Source organism: Pseudorca crassidens, chromosome 12, assembly GCF_039906515.1.
Source record: "Pseudorca crassidens isolate mPseCra1 chromosome 12, mPseCra1.hap1, whole genome shotgun sequence".
In the NCBI taxonomy this organism is placed as follows: Eukaryota; Metazoa; Chordata; class Mammalia; order Artiodactyla; family Delphinidae; genus Pseudorca; species Pseudorca crassidens.
Window position 1 is genome coordinate 23,525,408 of NC_090307.1, and position 27,060 is coordinate 23,552,467.

Here is a 27,060-nt window from a genome sequence, read left to right on the forward strand (position 1 = left end):
CAACTCATTCTGCAATCGATTCTCACACCCACTGTGTTGGTTTGAAGCAGCAAGTCCACCTTGGTGTCTGTGACCTATAAACCTTGATGCCATTACCTCAGAGCACAGACGGCTCACTGACGCTGGCCATCAGTCTATACAGTGTGACCCCTGCCTCTCCCAGCAGCAGCCCACTCAAGGCTTCTGAGGGAGCCCCTAACTCAGCCGATGGTGAAACCCCACAGCCTGCAGGAGGAAGGGGCACGACAGGAGAGACGGAGCCTCCAGCATCCCCGGGAGGCTCTCTGGACCCTGATGAGACCTGTCGGAACAGATTTCCTCACGAGCCACTTGCTGGAGATGGATCGATTATGCTGTGATGCAGAGCCCTATGAGAGGAAACCACAAATCGAATTTTCATTACCAGATGAAGTGCAAAGGACCACAAGAGGAATCCATCCGTGTTGATTCTTTTTAAGATGGGTCAGGGACAGATGAGAACTTCCTCTCCCCAACCCCTTTTGCACTTGTCTCTACCCAAGGGCTAGCTCACCGCAGCCCTCTCCATGGTTCTCTACACGCACAACTCGTTCACAACCGCGGTGGGCATGGATTGGGGTCTTATCGGTTTTGGAAATCCCTTTCTCTCCATAATGCCCAGCACTCTAGCCACCTTGGGGTACTAGGAATTTAGGAGACCGCTCTGGGTAAGCCCTCCAATGGAAGGGCGGGGAGGTGGGGGAAGGTGGCTGCCAGCAGGGGGCTGGACTATGACTCAGATTTGTAATCTGCGCTCAAGGTAAGAGCAGGAGAGGGAAGTGTGACTCCCAGTTAGAACCAAAAAGGAAAAACTCAGAGCTCCACAAAAGACACACAGCACGCAGAGAGACCATCCCTCCCCGACCCCACCCAGGCTAAACGGTTTGAAACGCCCAATCCCTTCCACACAGGCCCCTCACGCGGTTGCAGTTTTGAGGCTCACCTGTTCCAAGGTTCACTTTAACTTAATTTTCCTCGAAACACAGCATCTTTACGGGGAGCCACAAGACTCATTGCGTGGTTCCACTCCGAAAGCACACACAGCAGACGCTCAAGAAGCCAGTTAATGCGCCCATTGGAAACGGCTTTGAAAGGTTTCAAATACTGAGCAGAGGCAGAGGGTGATGCAAGGACAATGTGATGGAAAGGGCACGTCCCCTGTGGCCTCATCACTTCCCAGGGGGACTCCCATGATAGTCTCCCGTGCCTCTTGCAGGTACATGCTCCCTCCAGCCCGTTTTCCAAACTGCAGGCAAATCTGATCGTGTCACTCACCTACTTAAAACCCTTCAATGGGCTTCCCTGGTGGCGCAGTGGTTGAGAGTCCACCTGCCGATGCAGGGGACACGGGTTCGTGCCCCGGTCCAGGAAGATCCCACATGCCGCGGAGCGACTAGGCCCGTGAGCCATGGCCGCTGAGCCTGCGCGTCCGGAGCCTGGGCTCCGCAACGGGAGAGGCCACAGCAGTGAGAGGCCCGCGTACAATCAATCAATCAATCAATAAATAAACCCTTCAATGACCTCCCTGGGTTTTGGATCAGCCCAGGCTCCTCCATGTGGAGGACAGGCCCCTGGGATCCGGCGTCTGCCTGCCTATCCAGACTAAGTGCTCTCTCCCCATCAGTCACCCTAAACCCCGTGTGGCTCCCCGTGCCAGGCTCACTCATCTTCACTCGTGCTGCCCCTGGAACGCAGCCTCACCTTCTTCACCTGCCGAACCCCTAGTCATGCCCCGAGATCCCACCCCAGAATCACCTACTCCTGGAAGCCACCTCTGAGCCACACTCCTCCTGCCCACGTATGTCCCATGGAAGCCTGGGCACTCCCTCTACAGAGCACAAAGGGGTCCCTTTAGTGAGGCATCACCTACTCCCCCAGACTAGCTGCTTAGTGCGTAGCCACATCTTCCCCTTCCTCATAGCAACAAAGCTTGCACGACACCTAGCACGTAGCAGGTGTTTCATAATTTAAACAATCAATGAATCTATCAATCTTATAGTTGGAGGTTGTTTCAATTCTTGATCTTGTGACCATCAGGTAAATTTGCAGCAATCAAGTAATATCCTTTTACTAAACAACACAGGTGCCATCTGTGTCCTTCCTTCTAGAGCAGTGGTGTTCAAGGGACAGTCCCCAGACCAGCCAGGTTAGTACTGCCCAGAAGGTATTAGACATGCAAAGTTCTTGGGTCCCACCCCAGTCCTACCGAATCAGGAAATCTGGGGTCTGCCCCAGAGGTATGTAGTTTAACATGACTCCAGGGGATTCTGATCCACTCGAGTTTCAGAACCAGTGCCCTAGAGTCTTCAAAGACCAATAGGAGAAGTTCAGGTTTTGCCCAGTAAGCAGCTGTGGTGAACTCCCTGCTTGGCAGTATTCCCCTTTCCAGGGCGGTGGAGCCTCTCCAAGGCGGAAAGCAGCTGCATTCACTGGGGCCAGACGCGGAAATACTTCCCCTCCTTGAACCACTTGGACTAATCAAGAATCACCTAGGGAACAAAGGAAACGAGGCAACTCTTTGCTCTGTGTTCCAGGGAGCTCTCCCAAACCCCAGGCACGGGGCGGGCCCTCACAGATGCTTGCTGGACAGGACAGAGTTCACCTCAGGCTAAATGCAGGGCTGGAGCACCGAGATCTCACAGAAGCAAGTTTCTGGTTATTTTTCTTCCAAACACAACGTTAGACACATCAGAAGTATGACAGGCAGATCTGCCACACCCATTACAAGCAGATATAATGGAACAGAGCAGTTAGGAAGATGCTGGCTGTCACTTTCAGCTGAAAGTTTCACTGGTAGCCACAACAAAGGCTATGGTCGCGAGCTGAATTAGGTTTTGACAACCCCTCCATCCCCAAATCACACTGCATAACATATTCAAGCCTAGGGAAACGCCCAAAGAACCAGGAATGTACAATTTTTTAGTACTGACTTTTCTTACAAGTTCTTCTGTCTAGTTTTCATTTCATGGTTAATCATTTTTCTGGAGAACCTACTATGCACAAGGTAGCCCGGTCTTCCTCACTAACCCAGTGGATCACAACCTTGGCTGCATGTTAGAATCACACGGCGGGCTACGAAAAGATTCTGATGCCTAGATCAGACCCCAGACCAATTAAACCAGAATGTCTGGAGTGGGACTCAGACATCAGCATTTTTAAAACTCCAATTTGGGGAACCATGGTTTGAAATAGTACTGAAATAGTATTGAGGTGGGGACTACCTCACCTCAAACCATGTAAATCAGAGTCTCTAAGGCTGGAGCCTGGGCACGCATGTATATGTATATTATGCACGTGAGTATATGCACATGCATATACATGCATAATACACACGTGCATTTGTGCTTATGCTTATATATGCTTATATACACATGCATACTTATGTATATATACATATACATACATATGCACATATATACACATACTTGCACACATAGAGAGTCTAGGTAATTCTAATACAGTCAAGGTTGAGAACCACTCCATAGATCATTGGTTGCCAAATCTGTCTGCACTTTAGAATTATCTTTTAAACTATTCCAAACCTCAGGCCACATCACAAACCAACTGGATCACAAGCTCGCTCAGGGATGGTGGCCTGGACACAGACACCAGTGTGTTTTGAAGGTCCCTAGATGATTCCAACGTGCAGACAAGTTTGGAAAGCGCAGCACAGACTCCAAGCTCCAGAAGAACTGGGCCGGGCTTCTGCTATTTTTACTGTAACTCTCCTACAGAACCTAACTTAAATATTTGTTGAACTGAATTAAATTTTTTAAAGATGTGTCTTTTACAACTATGCCTACTGGAGCTAGTGCCTTCTAGGATGGTATGAATCCAAAAGGAAGTGGCACAAAAAGAACATATTTCAGAAAAATGGCATTCTGTCTCCTCATTAGTGAATCCGATGCTCGGGGCTCCCCCAGTCCTTACACTTTTGGTACTGTCTTCCTCTTTGGAATTTCTCCTTCTGTTTCTCCTTTGCGTAGTGTCAGACAAAAAAAAAGTCTTTCCAGCTCCCTTCTCAGCATGTTTGAAAACTGGGAATGGCTTTTGAGTGCTCCGGTGCCCAGGGGTGAATTTAGGAATTGGAGGGCTCATCGCTCCTTGCTGACAGGTGGCTTATTCACCAGGCCAGACGTGGCTCCAATTTTAAAAAGCCAACAGGTAAGACAGAAAACACAATTAATTCCTCATTTCACAGCTTTGATACTCTGCGCCTAGATGTGCCCAACAAGTGAGGGTGATTTGACTCTATCGAACGCTCATGGTTAGGATACTTGTCATCTAAAAGATTCCTACTGTCAATCATTTTGTGGAAATGCTGACGTTTATATAGCAAATTTGCTTTAAAAGGAGGTAAATCTGCAAAATGGTTCATTAATACTTGGAAAAATTCAGCTCAATACCTCCTCTTCCTTTTGAAGTTACCTCTTCACAGTTGCTGTTTTAATTGAGTGTGACCTCTCTTTTGCCAGCATTGACCGTTCATCTAAACGCCTGATGACCAAGAGAATGATTGTCTGTAATGATTGTTGCAGCAGGAGGAGGGCTGGGCTGGAAGAGATCCGGGCTCTGAGTATCAAGTCACCTCTCATTCCCCGTGTGATCCTGAGCAAGTGATTTGATCTTCAGGCTCCTCATTTCTAAAACAAGAGAATAAATACACGCAAAGATGGTTTTCTTCCAGCTCAGACATTATGTGGTTTGAATTCTCTTGTGGACGATGACATTAGTCTTGTGGAAATGGCTACGTTTATTACTTTGTTTTCCTAGAAATGATTATTTGGGAGAAAGTACCTTGAATATCCAATTCCATAAAACAAAGATTAAGGAACTAATATAGGCACCATAATGGACTAGACACAGTAAGGCTACAGAAAGAAGAGAGACAGCCTATGGTGATAAAAATTAATGAGGAAAACAGTTATACATCTAACCATGATTTAAGACAGAATGATAGATGCTACAGCGTGAAACCAGCGAGGAGGCAGCTTGGAGTATTTTTTTTAATGTCCAAAATAAATAGTAAAATTCATTTTATCAGGGTTCAAGGAACACTGAACTTGGCTTCTAGTCCTGAACTTAATTTTTCCCCTTATTTACTTATTAAATAAAAATATGTGATTATTTTAAAAGTGAAATAGTATGGAAAGGTATAAAATAAAAAATCATTTCCCTCGCCTCAATAACCAGGTACTTCTTACTTTACCGCTACTCACAATGTCTTATGTGTCCTTCCAGAAACAAAGCTTATGGATACCCCATAATCACACTGTATATGTATATGTTCCTGTATCTGCTCCCTGTGCCTACACCTATACACCTCCTTTTCTAGGTATCCATTACTGGAGAGGAAAGATCTTATTTCAAATAATCTCAGTTTAAGGCAATATAGTTTTAGATTACTGAAATCTGACGTTGCTTCTAGTGGTGATAATTAAATAATAACGTTCTTATTATTTCTTACCAACAGGAAAGGTGGATCAGAAGACAAGAAGTTTATTTAAACATTATGGAAGCCAAACACTCAATTCAGGAGTGCAAAGCAAAAACACTGTGTTGTTTGTTGGTGAAATAAAAAGTCAGCTGTTAAATATAGATAAATCTATAGATAAATCTTTGGTTGTGGGGATCTGCTTCTGAATAAATTGAAGAGAGAAGCCAAAGGATTTTTCTTACCTCCTCTTGTTCCATAAATGTATTTCAGGTTCACTTTCAAAGACTGCTCACAAAAAGGGGGTTTACAGGATTAACAAACTCACTGAATAACTCTTGAAGAATGAAAGCATGCACAAAAATTTAGAAATGAGACATCAAGTTTGTAACTAAAATACTTTCATAAACTAAGAGCATTTTCCTATTGGACTCATATTCCCTATCATCCTTCATCTAGAGACCTAACAAAATTAATAAGGACCTAAGTCTTTTATTTGTCTTTAGTCTCCATTCAGCTCAAGAAAATGGTAAAGTATAGGAAAATGACAGTTATTTAGGTCACGACATGCCCAGAACTATTTACCAGACGTATTCTCACTCACAATGTAAAAAAAAAGTCTCTTTCCTTACTCTGTATATCCTAAAGTTCTCCCTGTCATTTTGACGGCCCATATTTCACTGGCTTTATTACATAGCAGATGGGTGGGTTTTTAATAGTAATTGATCAGGACATTTTTCATTTTCTCTCCTCGGATCTGGAAAGCTCAAGGAGTCACTGTGGTTACGCCATTGTTATATAGTTCTCACCTCTTCTGAGTGGTTTACTGCAATCATCTTCCTTATTCTCCTCCTACAAATAAAATCATTTCAGATTTCTGAATTTCTCTCTCCCTTTTATTTCTGTTGAAAGAGCTATCATACTTTACTGTTGCGAGTCTTCTACAAAGTTCTGTTTGGTAAAAAGTACCATTGCCACCACATCCTGAACGCAATGTCCTGGTCTCTATGACAAGTACAGAAATTGCTCAGCTAACTTTGTCTGAACTCCCTGTGGTTCTCACACATGTTAGTGAAATCACAGCATATGATCTCTTATTAGCAGACAAAATGGTCTCACAATGGCTGGGAAAAACCTCAAATTCAAATCAATGGAAAATTTGATGATAGAAATATAGAAAACGGCCTTGATGTCAAAATAATTATGCCTCTTTAGAAAAATCAGCTTAAGAGCCTAACTTATGGATAAATTGAGGAATTTGTTTTATACCTAAAGTGAATCACACTGGAGGAATTAATGTACTTCCTTTCAGGCTGAAGAGTTTTCAGACATCATGGTTCATAAATTCTTACGGCTGGTGGGGCTTTCTAGTAATTCTGCCTCCAAAAACAATCATGGAAAGGTACATTTTCCGGGAGAATAGAAAATTTGCTTCTTCAAAATTAAGTCATTAATCATTTCTTCCAAAGGTATCAGTCACAATCTAGAATCACCTGGGAGTGAAATGACAGATTTGTTCCTTTAAGGACAATTATTAAAACCTAACTGGAGGATTTCCGTTTCTAGCAATAGATGGACTAAGTTATATGTAGTCTTTCCTATGTGTGAAATATTGTAAAATTAAATAAAAATAAGATGGATAAATCATCATAGATACATAAAAGGTATGAGGTGGTCTCCAAAAAGTTGGTGGGGATATCCCTCCCAAACAAGCCCTTTCTAGAGAGAGAGATCCCTGCTACCATACCTTCCTTCACTTTACCCAGTGGCTACACTCCTTGAAGGGTGACAGTGGATCTGCAGTTCCCTGGGCAGATAGCAATTTTCTGAGAGGACAGCTTTGAGGTTTCCAGGGAGAAAATAAAACTAAGAGCCCCCAGTAAAAGTAAGGACCCCCCCCCGGCCAAAAAAAAATCCAATGGAGGCTCTGGTAAGGTGGGAGGGAGGGCTTCCCGCCATTCTGTGCCCCTTTGCCCAACCTTTTCAAACTCAACATGTACATTTTTCTTATTGTAAATTTCTCTGGCTTTATGAAAGCTGGTGGGAAAACATCTATGAGAGTTGGAACAAGGTAGGAGGAAAATACATTGGGCTGCTGATTTTGAGAACACATAGGTAAGCATATGTCTTTGAAAAGCCAGAAAGGAATCTTCTTTTGAAAAATAAGATTTAAGAAGAGTCCCTTGGAAAGGCCACACAATAGTTTAGTCTCCACAGGAATAGCCTCGGCCATGGGTGAGAAATTCAGCTCTCCAAATGGAAATGTCAGGGGCCCACATGAATGGAAGAAATCTTACCTAGCTAAAATATGGTCTACTTTTTTTTACTTCTCAACGGTTGCTGGAATAAAGAGCATCTTCCTCCCTCATCAGGTCCCTTGGTCCTAAATCCCCACCTTTCTGCAGGACAGCACAGATGAGAAGGAAGAGACCAGATGGAGACTGACGATTGATGGGGCTTCAGATACCACTCCTGCAACTGCTCTCTCTGCTACGTCACCCGCCTTATTAGGAAAAACCTGAGGAATTAGTCTCTTTTATATACGGAAATATATCTATATTTAGCTGTGTCCAGTTTATAGAAATGTATTCATCCCAACTTCCACTTTCCAGCTGCAACCCGGATGACATATGAGGAGTGGAGGGAGAAAGTTCTCTAGTCACGAGCTGGCAAAGAGCAGCTGGTATTTCGCGCTCTTCAGTCAGTCTCTAAGAGAGATCAGATTCACTACCGCCTCCTTCCGGCAGTGATAAACCGCATAATTAGAACCAAACTTCCAAGCAAACACAACAAAGAAACCCAGATGAAATATTTTTTAAAATTCTTCTTAAAAGCACCAAAGAGCTTATGAGAGAGGGGGATTCAGGCTTAAGATCCGGGAGAAGATCCCTAGATGTGGCCCTAGGCCTTAGGAGCCACACTTACCCAGTTGGGGGGTAATCTGTCAACCAGGAAGAGAAAGTTGGGAAGTTGAGCAGCACGTTTCACAGCCTGACGGGGTCAGGGACCCAAGGCATCCCTAAGGTTAAAGTCTGGTAAGCCACTTCACACCTGTGGCTGGGACCTCAAAGAGCTAGGCCCTCTTTTTTTTTTTTTTTTTTTGCAGTACGCGGGCCTCTCACCGCTGTGGCCTCTCCCGTTGCGGAGCACAGGTTCCGGACGCTCAGGCTCGGCGGCCATGGCTCACGGGCCCAGCCGCTCCGCAGCATGTGGGATCTTCCCGGACCGGGGCACAAACCCGCATCCCCTGAATCGGCAGGCGGACTCTCAACCACTGCGCCACCAGGCAAGCCCATAGGCCCTCTTTTTAGTAAGAGAAAACAAAAAATAAACTAGTCTGGCTTCCTGTCATCTGGATGGCCTAGAAAATCTCAAGCGCTCACATTGATCTGGGATTGCTGGTACCCAAAGAGCCCACAGAGGCTATTTAAAAGGCCTCTAGAACTCTTGTCATGTTTATCATCATTCAAAGCCTCAAATTATTTCATTTCATCAACCTTCAATATTGCTAATTGTATTATGCACTATTTTTTTTAGGTACGAGCCAATTAAAAGAGAAAAATACTACCAACTATAAATGTACGTCTCGATCAATTGTAAACCACATCTGAATTTCAGAGACTAAAATGTGAAAACGATGTATTTCTTAATTGATGAGACATGGCATTTATACAATTTTTTTTTCAAAACAATATCTAACACACATTCGAAGACAACAAGGCGCACGAGGACATATGATGACATAAATATGAACCAACATGAGAATCTGGACAAACAACAAACAGAAGAAACAGACACATCCCAGATGGAAAAATTATCAGACACAGAATGTAAGACAACTATAGTTGCTATGCTTACGGAGATAGAAGTTGGGCTTAAAAATTTCAGAACAAGGAACCAGGACTATATAAAGTAACATTAAAGATTTGAAAAAGAGCTAAAAATTCTAGAACTGAAATTCAGTAACTGAAATTAAGAAAGAAACAGATGGATTTAACTGCAGATTAGATACAGTTGAAGCGACATGGTGGGACTTAGAAGATAGGTCAGAAAAACGACCAGATGTAGCTAGGAGATATAAAAAGGATGGAAAAACAGAAGAGAGGCTAAGAGATATAAAAGTTAGGAATAAGTTTACGGTAGCAAAATTACCTCATACCACAAAGTTCTCCCAGTAACAGGCAATAGAGTTCAGAGGAAGTTGCTAATTTTCCTAAACCCAGCTCCCTCGAAGACCAACTACACAACTGAGGCAGGTCACTTTAGCAAAGATCCAGAGGTAGTACGACAGTGGTTAAAAGTTGCAATATTGTGATTTATAAGAAATATGTATTTGGCCATTCAGATGAACAAAATATATTTCTCATATATATGGTCTTCATATCACAGCTCCCAAAGCCCTTGGAATTTCCTAAGCGATAAGTGCAATGGCAATATCTTTTGTTATAATATTTGGTCTCTCGTCCTCAGTTCCTGAAATTGCTCTAGAGCCGAAAACGTGAAATGGGTGTCTTGGTATCCATAACAAGCCCCACTCCACCACACCTGGATTTATACTAATGAAGTGACTTTTGGAAAGTACATAGGGATGGGGGTTGGTTGCCAGGGGAACCAACCATGGAAATAGGGATGGAACTTTCAGTCCCACCCCCTGGTTTCCAGGTTGGGGCGAGGAGCTGGAGCTTGAATCAATTGCCAATGGCCACTGATTTGATCAATCATGCCTTTGTAATGAAGCCTCCATAAAAACCCAAAAGGAGGGGTTCAGAGAGCTTCCAGGTTGGAGAAAAAGAACGCTTCCACATGCCACTGTGCTGGGCCCCAAACTCCACGAGTACAGAACCTCCTTTGTTCGGGTTCTCGCCCTGAGTATCTCTTCATCTGGCTATTGATTTGTATTCTTTAATATCCTTTGTAATAAACCAGCAATCTAGTGAGTAAATGGGTTTTCCTGAGTCTGTGACCACTCCAGCAAATTAACTGAATCCAAGGAGGGAGTCATGATTTATAGCCAGTTGGTCAGAAGCACAGGTGACAACCCAGCTTGCGACTGGAACTGGAGGGCAGCCTTGTGGTTCTGAGCCCTTAACCTGTGGGATCTGATGCTATCTCAGGTACATAGTGTCAGAATTGGGTTGAATCGTAGGACACCCAGCTGGTGTCACAGAGAATTGCTCGGATATGTGGGGAAAACCCCACATACACTGGAATTGGTGATCAGAACCCTTTTCAAAGTATATGTGACTATGGTTATTTTACCTTTCTGTGCTTCACTCTCCTCATATAGTAAAACAGTACCCACTTCACAAGGTCAGGATTGAGAATTAATGCGTGGGAAGCACTGAATAAGTACTCACTGTATGCTGCCTGGTACCAAGTACCAAGGCGATGGAGCTCCCCGTCCACCCGAGCTTGCTTCAGGAATGGACCAGGCAGCTCCATTACTGAGACAAAAAGAGCTCAGCCTGAAACACAGCCCTTGAAGTATTGGAAGTGTGGAACAGCAGGGTTAGATGGGACTCTTCATAAAATATCCATGCGGGGGAGGGAGGGTAAATAGATAATTAACAAAAAATACAAACAGGGTAACAATCCTACAGAGAAATGTTTAGCCATGTTGGTAACCAAAATGAAAACAACCATGACATATTTTTCATCTTAAATAAATAATTAAAAAAATAAAAGACCCTATGTTGTCAATGATGTGGTGAAATCATTTCCAGTTCTAGAAAGCAATTTATTAACATGGTGCTTTCCACACCTGGTGGAGTAATTTCACTATCTGGGAATGTTTACTGAGAAAACAATCCGAATTGTAGAAAAGTATAGGCACAAGGCTATGCATTGCCATGACACAGTAGTCAGAAACTGGGAGCAAGTAATGTCCACTAGTAACAAAATATTGTGATAAGTTAACAGGCTTCCAAAGTACTGAATTATGTAGTCATTAAAAATTATGTTTACAAAGAGTTTGTAATAACATGGAAATTGTTTGTTATAATATTAGCTGAGAAAAGCAAGATAAAAAATTAAAATTATAGGTACAGTATGATCCGAATTGTGTTTTAAAACGAGCCGAGAAAAGAACACTAAAAATAAACGCAGCACAATATGATCAGATCAAACAATCACAGGTAGAATGATTATTTTCATTCATCTTGCTACTTTCCACAATGAATCTGTATTACTTTCCCAAATAGGGAAATAAATGTTTCATTCTAACTAATTACTGTAAAAACAATATAAAAGAACATTAAAGGAAGTTAAAATAATTTTTTCAAAATTTTTGTTGAGATATAATTGACATATTATATTAGTTTCAGGTGTAAAACAATGATTCTATATTTGTATGTATATCGCAAAATGATCACCACAGTAAGTCACTGCCACACATAGTTACAATTTTCTTCTTGTGATGAGAACTTTTAAGATCTACTCTCTTAGCAGCTTTCAAATATATAATACAGTACTGGTAACTATAGTCACCGTGCTGTACATAGAAAGTTTTATAAAATAATCTCATGCCACTAATCCAACTGTCCCAGTTTTCCCTCAGTGCTGCCTGTATGCACACACACCTTGGGCATAGATGTAATCAGTCTGAATCAATGATTAGTTCTATCTGGATTAGATGACCTGGAAAGAAGATAAGTTATCAAACTCTTTTTCCTCCTGGCTCTTCCTCCACCAATATTCACCTGGAAAGATGGAAAGATACCCCGGTGGCATGAGTATCAAAGGGAACAGGACAAACTCCGGACTCCTAGCCCAGCCTCAGCACTGACCTCTGTGTGACGTTGGCAAACCACCTAGCTTCTCTCAGCCTCAGTTCCCCCATTTACACAATGGGGCAAGGAGAGCTGGTCACTGATTCCCAAGATCCCTTGCAGGTCTAAGCTCTGTGATGACGTGTAGATTTGATTCCAAATCTCCAAATTGATCTTGACTCTTGAAAAGTTTTATAAAAATCAAATCACTTTAAAGACAAATAGAAAACTACTAATTTTTTAAAGAATCCCTCCTACAGCAAATGTTCCAATAGAGAGTCTTTATTTTCGTTAACTCTAGACAATGGCATATTGGCAGATCAGTTTCACGCACAGCAGGCACATTAAGATACTAATCATAGCACCTTCTCTTCCTCCTTGAAAATAGGTCCGTTTAGACTAAGGAAGAAGATGGTGAATGAATGAAAAGTCTGAAATATAGAGGGCTTTTGTTTGGTTGTTTTATTATTTTAAGTCTTTGAGTACTTGAGTTAGTTGCCCACCCTGCCGCCAAACGGTATTTCCTAGCTGGCCTGTTTCAATGAAAGGAAAAGTCTCACCCCACGCTTGGGTATTCCAAAATAGAAGTTTGAATCAATGAAATCTGTAAACTTTCCCAATACCATTACAGTGACTTGAAAAAGAGGTTCACTCGCTTTGGGAAGCAATAACGTGGGCACTAGGCCAACATCACTCTTACAAGGTTCATTAAGTTACTTCCATCCACTAGAAGAACTCAAGGATCCTGCTGCTAAGCTTGAACTAACCATGCCCCTTGTTCCATCCTGCAAAGAAGGTGATGACGCTGACGCTATGAAAGTTCTACTTCTGAAGGCAGATATTAACAGAAGTACCGGCTACCCTGTATTTAACAATTCTATTTCGATCCCTGTGCTCTACTGAAGTCAAGTCTGAGAAGCTTCTCTTAGCTCTTGCCAGTCATGAGTAGAAGAAAGTCTCGGCTTTCCCGTTCCTGCAGCCACAGCTGTGCTGTCAGTCACTCCTCACAACAACGTCCAGAGGCAGCTTCACCTGAAGCAAATGAAACCGAAACCTCAGAACCCCTCCCAACGCTGGGGAGGGGCTCTAGCAGCCACACGTTCACCTGGTTATTTTGTCTTTTTCTTAAAAAGGACTCCTCAGAACTGGATCCTCGCCTGCCACTTCCCTCCCTCACTGCTGCCCAGTGGGCTGGGCATGACCCTGTGGGTAACCCTGGTTGCCAGTGGTGGTCCTACTACCTGCATTCCTAGTATATAAATCAAACACATGCTAGGGGATGAATTTGAGAGATTTGGGGGCGGGGGCGGGGGAGGGTTGTGGTGGTGATTGTTATTTTGCCTCCAAAGATTGACTTATTGTGATGACCAGATTAGGATATGTGTCCTGACAAAGGACATTTATTCTGATTTATGAAATTATTCATATGGAAATTCCACAATGTATAGTACACACTTACCAAGTCACCTGTCTTGCCAACCAAGTTACATTAGAGAAGCCCTCTCCCAGGAAAGTGGGAATGTTTACGTAGCACGATACAGAGCAACCAGTACCCCTCAGAACAGCTGTTCACAATCGGGGTGACTCTGCTCCCCAGGGGACATCTGGCAATAACTGGGGGCACTTTTCATTGTCACAACTTGGGGAGGGGGTGTGGGGTGCTACTGGCATCTAGTGGGTAGAGGCCAGGGCTGCTGCTAAACATTCTGCAATGCACAGGTCAGCTCCCCACGATGAAGAATTATCCAGCCCACCACAACACCAAGAGTGCCCAAGCTGAGAATCCCAGCCTTAAGATAATGGCACCTGTAGGGAAGGAAGCAAAGATTCTGTCTAGAAAATGATGACCGTCTGAAGAACAGAGCGAGTGGAGGCCAGGTTGACAGGGAGCTCAGGCAGAGCTGCTCTCTGACCTCAACCATCATGCCACGGTAAGAAGCAATGAAGGCTCCAGACTTTTATGGATTGTGGGAATGCAGAGACCCTTGCCGAGAGGGCCTACGTGAGGAGGTGGTAGCATAATTTCAGGAGCACCAGGAAAGGCACTTCGCCTACCAATACCTCCAATACCCACTTGTCTATGCTTGAAATCTTCTCATGGTGGACAAATCTTTTCCTTCCATAATGAGGCTTAAAGTGCAAGGACCCCTGGAAGAGAGAACAGTGACCTACATTCATATTCAAGAGAAAGTGACTGATGACAGATTGTTTTTGCCCCTCATTTTCATACAGTGAAAGGCTTTGGGCAGCTGAAAGCGGTGGAGAGGAATAGAGGCCAGGCCCTGACGAGGTAGGGAAAGGGGGAAGGAATGGGCAATCCAGGGTTCTGGAATAAATGTCACCTGCTCTACAGACTATGCCGGATCCTGTAGGCAGGGAAGGATGCAGAGAAAAAAAACAAAGTCACATTCTTGGCCTTGAAGAAGATTACAATACAGTTCAGCTCAGGTGAAAAACTCTAGGAATGTTTCAAAGAATGGTAGGGATGCAGTGCTATCCCTGCCGCTGGAACAGGAGACAAGGGTCCTCACCAGCTGTGGGAATCACAGTGAACCCCAGACAGTGCTGGGTGAAGCCCCTACCTGACACCTAGCAAAGTCGTGGACACAGAGTTAAATGCTCAGGCAGTGCTTCTTTGTTGAATGAATGGAAACTCTTCCAGATGAATAGCTATCAAATTCCTAAAGTGCTCTAAAGATGGTTTGTTTTCCATCACACTTTCGCTTACAACCTTTCCCTCAATTTGGGAGGGAGATCTTTGTTCATCTTCTTTTCCTATCTGAATCCTATTCCGTCTTGCAAGGCCACTTTATGTTTTCTCTGTACATTCCTGATTTTGGCCTTTTTTTCCCTCCCTCTTCTTATAAGTACAGGGCCTCCAAGTCATTCATCTAGTGCTTACCATATTTCCTAGGTATCTTCCAGAAAAGATTTGAGGGGAGCTTTCAGGTTCATAACAAAAAAATAACACAGTGCAGTATTTAGAAGAAAAAAAAATTTTAAGGGAGATCAGAAATAAATTGGGAAGAAAAAGATCATTGTACCAAGAAGCTAGGATAAAGCACTTACTAGGAATTTCTGGACGCCAAGTTAAAAAGATAACCATACTAGACAGAGCAAGTTCTCGCCGTCTGATAAAAGGAAAGGCACAATTCCATGAGGACAGAATTTTGTTTTCGACATCAAATTCTGGGAGGAATTTGCTCCTGGCTTTTCATGTATGCTGCCCGAGCAGCCAGTTTACGGGTTTATCTCAAGAACTCATACTAGACTACAATCCTACCAACTAGACTACATTTCCTTGATAACAGCCTATATATAACAACTATTTGTCAAGAGGCTGAGGACCCATGGTTTTCTTGCCAATCTGGATATTCCAGCGTGTCTCAGGATCCCAGGAGTATCAGAGTAATAGAGTCATCTAATCTCTTAGTAGGTAGGACCCTCAGACCATTTGATTTTGTCTGTAGGTCCCCAGACACCACAATGATGGGATTTTAAAGCCACTCTCAACCCAGTCACCAGTTTGGAGCTAGCGGCTGGCAGGTCCATGCTGGCCCTATCTTCATGCCCCCAACCCCCCGCCCTCCTGGTTTAATTGATTGTCTTTTGTCTGTCTTTCTGGCCCTACCACAGACTCTCCACCCTTTGAGTGTCAAGGCTTTGCCTCATTAACCTTTGATTGCCTGCAGTAACTAGCACGGTGCTTTGCACAAAGAAACTGCTTCCCTTTTCTTTTTTCAATGTGAGGAAACTGAATTAGAAAGAGGTCCCACAGTAGCCTTTTCATTATTCTGCCCTGCTCCCCTGTGAGAAACCCTCAAGCTGTAGTGTAGAAGACCAGCTCTTCCTAAAACCACACAGCAAGCTGTCTGGAAAGGTTAAAATGCAGGTTACGAAAGGAACTGAAGGGTTCGAAGACATATTCTGGCTTCCTTGCTCCATATCCCTGCCCTCAAAAGATACACTGGGCAAACCTTCAGAAAAAAAGCGGGGAAAAAAACCCAGCTTGTACTCAGTAGATGCTCAGTAAATATCTATTAAAATAAGGTCAGAGCACAGGTACCCTGAACATTGTAAGTACTCAATAAAAATCCTCTAAACTGAAAAGTTTGTAACACATCTGTTTTGCACATGGTAAGTGCTCCGTAAATATCTTTTAAATGAAGATAATCGTAGGGTTGCTGCCTTGCACATAGTAGGCCCCTATAAATGGCTATTAAATTGAATAGAAGCAGACACTCGCTCCTTAGAGAACCTGGGCAGAGGTGACATTAATCAAGTCCCAGGCACAGATCCATGAATGGAAATGCGCGTCTCGAGGTAGCGTTTTCGAGAGTGCTGGAGAGGCGCGTGACGGCGCGCGGCCGCGGCGGACACCCCGCTCTTTAGCAAGCAGCGGACCCACTGCCAGATCCCAAGCATTGATTAGCGATCGGAATCTCTTCCCCACCCAGGGGGCGGGAAACAGCTGCCGCCTCCAATTGTCACTTTGGGGTTGCACCTGGAGCTTCCGCCAGGGTCCCCTTCCCGGGGTATCCGCCCGCCCCGGCTTCTCCCCGGATTCCGGAGAGTTACGGACAGAACAAAAGCAAAAAAGCCAGCCGGGCTTCCGATTGCTTTTCTGACGGAGAGCAGCCGGGGAAGAGGCTGGGGGAGCCCGCCCGGGACGGCGCTGTGATGTCAAACCCGATTCTCCGCCCGTAGCCTCCCGCTCTCCCCGCAGATTCGGGTTTGAGGTTACCCAACGGGAAAAGCGGCGGAGCTCCCTCCCTCCCCGCTCTCCCGGGCGCCCCGAGCCTCCTCCCTGGGGCCGCGAAGGGGCAGAGTGTGAGCCTCGGTAGGGTGGGGCGTAGGGGGCGCTATATTAACCCTTGAAAAAGACGGGAAGGAGGCTGGAGGGGAGGATGCTAGAGGACTGGGGCAGACCCCATCACCGAGATCCGAATCTGAACTGGCAGTACGAACAGCCCCTGGGCGCCCCAAAACGCGCCGAACCGTCCTTGGGGATGGGGTCCCCTCGCGGCGTCCGGTCCCTGTAGCCTCTTCCCCTATACCTCCCGCCCCGGGGAAGCCCAGCGGTAACATTCCCATCCAAATCGCCGATCCAGGGTCTACCCAGGCGCGCGCAGTCGGCGGAGCAAGGGGTCACAGAGGGCGGCCAAGTCGATCCCACGGGAGACCTCCCACCGCTCGGAAACTCGCTAGTGTGAAATTTGCTGGGGGTTTTGTTTCGGTTTTTTTTTTTTTTTTTTAAGGTGAAATGGGGCTGCAGAGAGAGAGGGGAAGTATCATTTCTTCCTTTCTCTCCGGCTTCTCCGGAGCCCGTGGAACTCCGAGAGGAGCAGGCAGCCGGCAGAAGAAAGAAAGCAAAGGGGGAGCCACTTACCCAAAGCAGAGCCCGAGAGCGCGGCGGCCCGGGAGCGAGCGGCGCCTTTGTCTGCGGTCGCGGCGCCGGCGCGCTCGGCTCGGCCGGTCCCAGCCCCGGCGCGCTGCAAGCTCCGGCGTGCGCCCGGAGAGCCCAGCTCGCGGCTCCGGCTCCGGCTCCGGCTGCGGCTCCGGCCCTTACCCCCGCTCGCACCGCCCAGTGCTCGCCGCTGAGGCTCCGCCCCGAGCCGGGCCCCGCCCCCGGCCCGCCGGGCCCCCACCTGCTGCGGCGGCCGGCGCGGGGGAGCCCGGCCTTGGGCGGCAGGGGTGGGGCTGCCTCCCCAGCGCGCCCCGCTTCCTTCTCCTGCAGCCCCCGGGCCGCTCGGCCGCGCTGTTTCGGAGCCAAGCGCGTGCAGTGTAGACGGGCCTTCTCCGACCCAGCCCCCTCGGAGGCAACCTCACCTGGGGTGCCGGGCGCCCGCGTTTTCTGAGTCGAGCCCAGGTCCCGGGGTAACCTGGCCTTCCAGCCTGGGCGCAGGCTCCCCAGAGTCCTCCCTCACCTTTGAAGCTCGTCCTCACTCCTGCCCAGGGGAGGGGACCCCTCGGGCTCTGCCCGGGAGGGATGGGGCGGCGGGAAGCGGAGTGCCCCTGCGCCCCGGCCGAAATCCCGGCCTCTCTGCCGGGTCCGCCCCGCTCTGCTGCAGCGGCCGGAGGCGGGGGCGCCAGGGAGAAGTGGCCGGCGGGGACCGGGTGGCGCGGGAGCGGGGACCTGCCGAAGGTTGAGGGGGCGCAGAGCGCACGTGCACGGGTGCAGAGCCTGGCGCCCGGGGTGTGAATCTGTGCTCATTTGCACGGCCGAGATAAAACTAACAGAAGGAAAGCAACACTTAGGAAGTCAGAGAAAAGGAAAGCAGAAGCCACTAGACCCATAACACTCACTGGTAATAATTAGTGTTTAGGTGGTGCCTTCTGGCAAATCCAAAGTCGTCCACACCGATTAGGGGCGTCACTTAATGCGTGCACCGCAGTGGAATGGTTGAGAGCCGATTTTCTAGGCAGAGAAAAATATGATAACCTAAATATTGTATAATGAGGTCACTAGTGGCTTTAGCTGCCCATGAGCCCTCCCTTCTCCCAACTCCCAAAGCATTCAGTGTGAGAACTCCACTTTAACACTTCGTAGGGTCTGCTATGTACTCTGGTTCTTTCTGCTTCACGCCCACCTCTACTTCCAGGGCCTCATACAATTCCAGGTGTGTAATAGTCACTGAATAACTGTTGAAAGAATTAATGTGTGAATCATATAACTGTGCTAATTGTAACGTGGGCAAAAACATAAAAATGTTCAGTTGTGGGATCATATTGGAAAATGTATTAAGTGGTTAGAACAGTGATGTGAAGGGTAATAAATGGTAGCTGTAATTATTGTGTAGATACAATTGCTATTAATTATATGTATGTAGGTAATAGGTTTAGGATTAGATGCTAAATTAGAGACAGCAGTAATCTGGACCTTCATTAACATCAGGATAAGGAGAGAGTGTGTAACAAGCAGATGTGTGTACATCAGTGGTAAGACATTCCAATGTATCTTCCCCAAAGAGAACATTTTAACATTTTGCTTCTTTAATTTTCGTTTCAAATAAGTATTATCAATTGAGTGGGTATGCATAAGTATGAAATGTTCTTGTGTTGATTTATTCATTTTTATAACATGTTTCCTAGGAAGGAAGAATAAGAGGCCTCAAGGATGCTCATTTCATCCAAAAAAGCTGGAAGGGCAAATGTCCCACCACAGTAAACTCACTGGGGCAAGGGCCTGGTGGGCCTGAAGAGGCTGACCAGGTTGACCCCAGGAAAGCTCAGTCTCTGTCCTGGGTGTTTTAGATCAGTGTCTTGGGTCTGTGAAACTGCTCTGGGAGCAAAGTGCTTGTCCACGCGAGATAATTTATCTCCTCCATTTGGCAACTGGGAAAATGTAATTTTCTCTGTGTGATGAGCATGAGTGAATGGCTCATGCATAGTGAATTGCCATCCTCCAAATCACGGGACAAGGGTGTGAAATATGCATTTTAATATTAGAGTCCATTACTGCACAATGCCAGGGGAATGAGTGGGAACTAGGCACCCTCCATCACATTTATATCACATGGTGTCATTTTCCTGTGGATGCTGCTATCAAGAAACAGGTTGTTCCTTATTTTTACCCCAAGAGAAGACTCCTAAAGAAACAGCTGGCCTAGGTAGGGGTAAATCAGCAGAAAATAACCATACAGAGCTTAGGGGTTGGGAAGGTCACCCGGTCATTTTGGACTTATTTTTTTCTGGGGGGGGAAGAATGTACCAGCATTTCTCCACTGCCTATGACTAGATACTACAAGTTGTACCTAAGTGGCTAGGCCAGGGTGCCAATGTCTGCGGTGGTCCTGGAGGACACAGGCAGGGAGTAGCCGCATCGATCAGGAGAATGCCATGCCTGCCTTGCTGAGGATGGATGGATATAATTTTTAAAAATACTGTGGCTATAGACTGAATGTTTGAGTCTCCCCAAAATTCTTATGTTGAAATCTAATCCCCAATGTGATGGTGTTTAGGGACTTTGGGAGGTGATTAGGTCATGAGGGTGGAGCCCTCAGCAATGGGATTAGTGCCTTTATAAAAGGGCACAGGTTGAATACAGTGGTTTAAGAACCAGGAAGCTGGCTCTCACCAGACGCCAAATCTGCCAGCACCCTGATCTTGGACTTCCCAACTTCCAGAGCTACGAGAAATAAATGTTTTCATAAGCCACTCAGTCTATGGTATTTTTTGTTAAACAGCCCAAATGGACCAAGCCAATTGTGCTAGCCAAATTAATCTCTTCTGACACCCATTTTTGACTTGGTCCTAGGTGGAGGAAGGGAGGCAATTTAGATTTATCAAAGAGTTTTTCCCCACCCCACTCCTTCTATGCCAAGAACTTGGCATCAGGGCCCATGACTTTGCATGTGGCCTCTCTCCTGGTGGTATGGACTGGCCATGGTTAAGGAATTAACTGGACCATGACTTCTAGAAGCTGGAGTCCCAGTTGCAGGGGCATATAAATAAGCCTGTGCTATGCCAGGTGTTCTACTCCCTCTTTTGGGAGAGATCTGACCTATAGACTATCATCTATACATCTAACTATCTATCTAACTCCTTTCTCTTTGCTCATATGTGCAGCTTGTACAGCTAGGAAGGTGAGACAGGCCTGGGGCTGTTCTCACAGGCTGGGACTTAAGGTTGACAAATTAGAGGCAACTCTCTCTTCACCATCACCCCAGGATGCTCTGGAAATGTCTTTTCTCACCAGCAGAAAAATGAGACACAGGCATAGAGTTGGAGGAGAAAGCAATAGGCCCTTTGGGTTGCTTGGTTTTAACTATAGGCCAGTGACTCCAAACCTACATGTCCACTAGAATCACCTGGAAAATCTTTAAATACACTGAGAAAAAGAAGTAATAGGTGACTACAGTGACCCACTCACTAATGTCAGTCCCCATTTGTCATATTCTGCATTCCCTCCTCTGATTGTAGATAAACTGTCCCTGCTGTATCCAAAGTCACCTCCCACTTATGTGTAAGACCCATCCTCTCACTTATTTAAGGATATTACTTTATAAATGCTCCCCTCTCTCTTTGATAATTATTTTTCCTCATGAGGTCATAAGCAGCAGCTTTCCCATATGGTTTAATGTCTTGAATCTTAAACAAAACAAAATAGAAACTCTTTTGACTCTATTCCACTTCAGCAGCTCTCCCTTATCTCTTCCCTCTTTATAACAAATCTCTTCCCTCCTTTATAACAAATCTTGGCAAAACAAAACTTACATCTGCTCAGTGTCCTACTTCTTCTCCTCCATTCTTTCTTTAACCAGTGCTAGCCACTACTCTATGGAAAATGCTCTTGTCAGGTTCATCAGTGACCTCCATGATTTTAAATCTACTGATCAATTCTCAGGCTTTATCTTACTTGCCCTATCCAACATTTGACATAGTTAATCATGCCTGTCTTCTTGAAATACTTTTTGTTTTCACTTGCCTCCCAGGACACTTCTGGTTTGCATTCAACCTTACTGACCCCTCAGGGAACAATAAATGCTAGCTACTGAAAACAGCACAGCCAACAGCATAAAAAATGGAAAAGTACTAAAGCCATTTCCACCAAATTCAGGAAGAAGATAGAGATGTTTGCTATCATCACTATTATTAACATTGTTTAGGTGGCTAAAATAAAGCAATAAGACATGAAAATGAAATAGTAGATACAACTCTTCAAAAGAAAATTACCAAAAAAAATCTTTATTTGTAGATGCTGTAACTATACAATGAAAAACCTCAGGACTCTAGCTGTTTTTTAAATAAAACTACTAGAATTAATGAGTATGTGGTACAGTGGCTAGAAATAGTAGAAAAAATAAATAAAACCAAAAACTGGTTCTTTGAGAAGGACAATAAAATATGTAAACATTTCAGAAGAATTAAGGAAAAAAGAAAGAAAAAAATATGAGAAAGGTAACATAAGCATAGATTGAAGAGATAGTTTTTAAATGATCAAAGAAAATTGAGTGCAGTTCTCTAGTAAGACATTTAATTTAAATTGATTGTTTTAGCCTTTTTTTAAAATCAGATACTGTTCTTGCTTTCATGGAGCTCACGGTCTAGTGGGGAGATATATATTAAATACATACTTATGCAAATAATTGAATTTCCTTGTATGAAAGTTCTAACTGGCAGATCTAATCTCATTGGGTGAAGAGTGGTCAAGAAAGGCTACATGGGGGAGCAAAAATTAAGTTGTATGTGGAACAAGAAAAGTGGCTTGAGCAGAGGGAACAGTGTGAGGGAAGGCTGAGGAAAAAGTAAGAGCATTTGAAATTGTCACAGGCTTCAAGGCAGGGTGGGTGGAAGGGAGAGCAGCAGAGAGAGGGTCAGGGCACAAATCATCAAGGCTGTATGACCCATAGCAAAAATTTTGGCCTTAATCCTAAGTGTCATGGAAAGCTCTTTTGGCATTTTAAACTGGGAAGAGTTGAGTACCTACTATGTAAACTATGTCATCTGTAAGGTCTGCAAAGATTATAACCATGAAGCAGGGCAGCACTTACCACCCATCCTTTGTCCCTAGCATCACTCAGTGATACTGGCCACCAATATCCCCAACAAGCTCCCTATCTTAGAGGTTTCATGGAAATCCCGCAGTGCCTTCAAGGCAGGTCAGCCCAGGTATGAGGTATCAAGTGATTTGGGCAGATCTTGACGCTGGCCTGATTCCCACAGGCAGGGCCAACCTCTCAGCCTGCTAACTTCCCACCAGTTTCTTGACTGGCTTGGACCATCCCAGCATTCTCTTCTTTCAGCCTGCGATAAGACCTCACTGAAATTCTAACTGCATGTTCCCTGCTCTGTCCTTACTTCACCCAGTCATGTGTTTTTTCAAACTATAGGACATAACCCAATAATTATGAGTTGTGAAATCAATTTAGCAGATCCTGCCAGCATTTTTGGAACAATGAAATAGAATAGAAAACATCACAGTTCACTGCGATAAGAGTATCACTTAGTGACATTTTAGTTTCAGATATATATGTTTGTATGGGGATGAGGATGTGAGTGTGAGCACACAAACCGTGGGTCACACCACTAAATGGTTTTCTTAATTATGGGTCATGATCAAAAAAAGTTTGAGATTCATTACTCTACTTCCTTCCCTCTTCTGCTCTGTGTAGACATTTGAACTCACTGAGATTTGACTCTTCTGCCTCACCTCATTTCATTTCTCCAAGTCATTTTTATTCACCTCCTAACCTGTTAAAATATTCTATTTATCTCATATAAACAATACACTGTTAATATAATATATTGGAATTTATCCCCTACTCATGGTGCTTAACTTGGGTTTTTCTCCTCATCACCAACAGTGGCTTACGCTTGTCACAGTGACCCGTGATTTGATGAGTAGCTCACACCCATAAGGACAGAAAACTCATCACCTGTGCCTTGTTGGTACCTAATTGCGCTTGCCAGCCCCAGAATGGTCCATAAACTTCATCCTCCGATCCCAAAAGCCTTCATTAGGCATACATTGTTGTGCTAGATTGCTGAACAGACATTATGCCAGGCTGGTAAGGTCCCTAGCATCCAGGATCTAGAAGACAATTGATCTAATATTTGCCTCAGTCCATCAATTACCAAGTGCTTCCTACACACTTAGAATAATGTTCTGTATTTAAACTCTGATAGTTATAACCCACTGGACAAAGACTGTGAGTTGCCTAACTTTAAAAACGCGATCTCTTTATTCTCTTCCTGCCCCTCTCCCTCTCCTCCCTCAGGTTGGTATTATCATGGCCCTAGTTTTTCTGAACACGATTATGGACTTGACAGTTATGGGGGGCACCAGCCTCTCGCCATCTCTGTAAGCACTTAGTAAATGTGGAATTGGATCTCTATCCCCCAGATCCCCATCTCCCAATGCCAGGATGAGGTACACACAACTATGTTGCAAATGAGCCCCAAATGGTTTTGTAGTTGTTGTTGTTGTTTACATAAATGAAAAAAGCCTCAAGAGACATTTATGAGGTTTCTTTCTAAGTGCTGAAATAATATTTTCTTTATTAGACATTGTCTCTGGCTCTATGAAGAGCATCATAAAATGTGTACGCAAGAGGAGACTGTAGTTTCTGTGACCCCAGCATACATCCAACCCAACCTCTGCCTAGGCATCAGGAATTTTACTAGTAATGAGAGTTGAGCAGCCCAGCTTGTGTGAGTAATTTTCATGGAAAAAGAAAATTGTGGCTGAGTAGATTAAACACAAATGTGTTTCTAATAACAATACTTTTAATATAAATAGCACACACAGTCACACAAGTCTCCAATGAAAGCATAATGAATTCCAGTTATTTCTCTAGGGCAATCAGTCAATTATCAAAGACCAGAACACACATTCTATTCAACCAAGTCAAGAATATAACAACCTAAATCTCTCAGGAAGTGCCATTATTTTGTGAGTCGAATTTGCAGCACAGACCCGAGTCCACATAAAGGGTATCTCGTGGTCAGGATATATGTTTACCAGAAATGAAAGCAAAGATTAGTGAATTTATTAGGAATGTATGCTTGCGTGTTGGTAACTACTGCCCTTTGTTTTTACAGAAGTTCCGATGTGTCCGTTACTTGTTGCCTGTCAGTTACGGGGATTGCACTTGAATTCCCTAAAAGTGAGTGACTTACTTAAACATCATTTCCTAGGAGGCACCTAACCTCAGGAAATCATTTCACAGATGCTACAGACTAAATGTTTTTGTCCCCCGCAAATTCATAAGCTGCAGCCTAATCTCCCAAAGTGATGGTATTGGGAGGTGGGGCCTTTGGGAGGTCATTAGGTCATGAAGGTGGTGCTCTCAGGAATGGGATTTGTGCCCTTATAAAAGAAGCCCCAGAAAGCTCCCTCATCCATTCCACCAGACGTGGACACAGTAAGAAGACAGACATCTATAAATCAGGAAGTAGCTCTCACCAGACACTGAATCTGCCAGTGCCTTGATCTTGGACTTCCCAGCCTCCAGAATGTGAGGTATAAATTTCTGTTGTTCATAAACCACCCAGTCTCTGGCATTCTGTTATAGCAGCCTGAACAGACTTAGACAACAGAGAAACAGGTCTAAGGAAGGTCCAGGGTCTCAAATGAGGTAGCAAATGACCATCTTTCTCTGTAGAACTAAAAATATGACTCATTTATTGTGGTATAATAAGAAATAGTTGATCTTTGTTCCCAGCACAAAGCTCCTCAAACCCTCAGAATTTCCTGAGTGATAGGAGTGTCTTTTGTTCTTCATAAGGAGACCCATTCATCCCATCTGAGTTTATGTTAATGAGGGGACTTAAGGTGAGGCTACTTCATAACCTCAGGCTGGGGTTGTTCAACAGAAAGACCAAATGATTAGAGGAGTGGAAATTCAGCCCCAGCCACGACCTCTGGGAAGGGGCAGGGGGAATGGCTACAGATAAAACTCATGAATGATGAGATTAGATGGGCTGCTGGGTAGGTGACCATATCCACATGCCAGGAGGGTGGAACACCCCCATTCTATGGAACAGAAGTTCCTGTACTCAGGACCCTTCCAGGCTTTGCCCTACATACCTCTTCACCTGGCTGTTCATCTGTATCCTTTCTAATAAACTGGTAAACATAAGTAAACGTTTGTCTGAGTTCTGTGGTCCACTCTTGCAAATTAATCAAACCTGAGGAGAGGGTCGTGGGAACTTCTGAGCTATAGCTGTTCTGTCATAAGCACAGGTGACAACCTGGACTTGTGATTGGCATCTGAAGGGGCCTGTGGGGGGTGCAGTTTTGTGGGACTGAGCCCTTAACGTGTGGGATATGACGCTATCCCCAGGTAGGCAGTGTCAGGATTGAGTTAAGTTGCAGGACACCCAGTCAGTGTCTGCTGAGAACTGGAGAATTGCTTGATAGTGCTGAAAAAAGCACACAGTGGACTTATGAATTATTAATACCTGCTCTCCAGTTTGGTTTTGTCTTCTGGAAGAAAATCTATTTATGATTATTATAGTTATGCCTGATTTATAACCTGTTGATTACAGAAAGGGATAGGAGGCACTTTGCAATATTATAAAACATATGAAGCTATAAAGCACTCTTCTGAGTTTTGGTAATCAGTCTTGGTTTACAGTTATTCTCAGTATTTTATTAAATAAAGACCTGCTGCTATTCAATTCTGGCAAAGATGAGGAAAGCCCCTGACTAATACTGGCAGATGTGGCTGATAAGAATAGACTTCCACTTAGATTTTACAGAGTTGCTTTCTCCTAACTATTTTAAAGGAAACCGGCTGACAAAAAAAAAAATAATGTTCCAATTAAGATGTGCACACAGTCTGTCATGGATGGAGTTGGTGCCAGAGTCACTGAAGAAATTCAAATGAGAAGGGTCAGGGCTTTGATTACACTTTCTTGAGACATCAGGAGGAAGAAGAGCCCCCAAAACCATTTAATGACACAGAGCATGATAAAAGAGCACTGGATTGAGAGTCTGGTGTGCAGCTCCTGCCGCTTACTAGCTGTATAACACTGGGCAAGGCTTCTCCCCTTGCTGGGTTATAGTTTTCTCATCTGTGAAATGGGAGTGCTCACCCACTATGTCAAACACTCCTTGGGCACCGCCTCAGATCCTTGTGGCCTCGTCTTATTTTGGCTGGCCACCTCAGGGACTGTCCTTGTACAGGGACCTCTGACAGCATCTCACCTCCCATTCATACTGTGGGCCTCTCACTTCCTGCCCTGGGGCTCACCTGCTGCCTCTGAGCTGTGAGATGTCACAAGACCCACTGGGTGCCCTTGCATATAATGGACAGGAAATGTTAAGGCGCTTGGGTACAGTTTTCACCAATGGGTTCTGGGAGCCGGCAGATAAATTCTTTTCACCTTCTCCCC

The 27,060-nt window shown here is 44.7% G+C and overlaps 1 protein-coding gene across 1 annotated transcript in view; it reads right to left on the reverse strand.

The window, feature by feature from the left end:
- MAPK4 (mitogen-activated protein kinase 4) overlaps positions 1–17,769 on the reverse strand; it is a 177,759-nt gene extending 159,990 nt beyond the window's left edge. The window contains exon 1 of the mRNA XM_067699066.1: positions 17,609–17,769. The gene's annotated coding sequence lies outside the window, so the exon portion shown is untranslated. The remainder of the gene's footprint in view (positions 1–17,608) is intronic.
- Between the last annotated feature and the right edge of the window lie 9,291 nt (positions 17,770–27,060).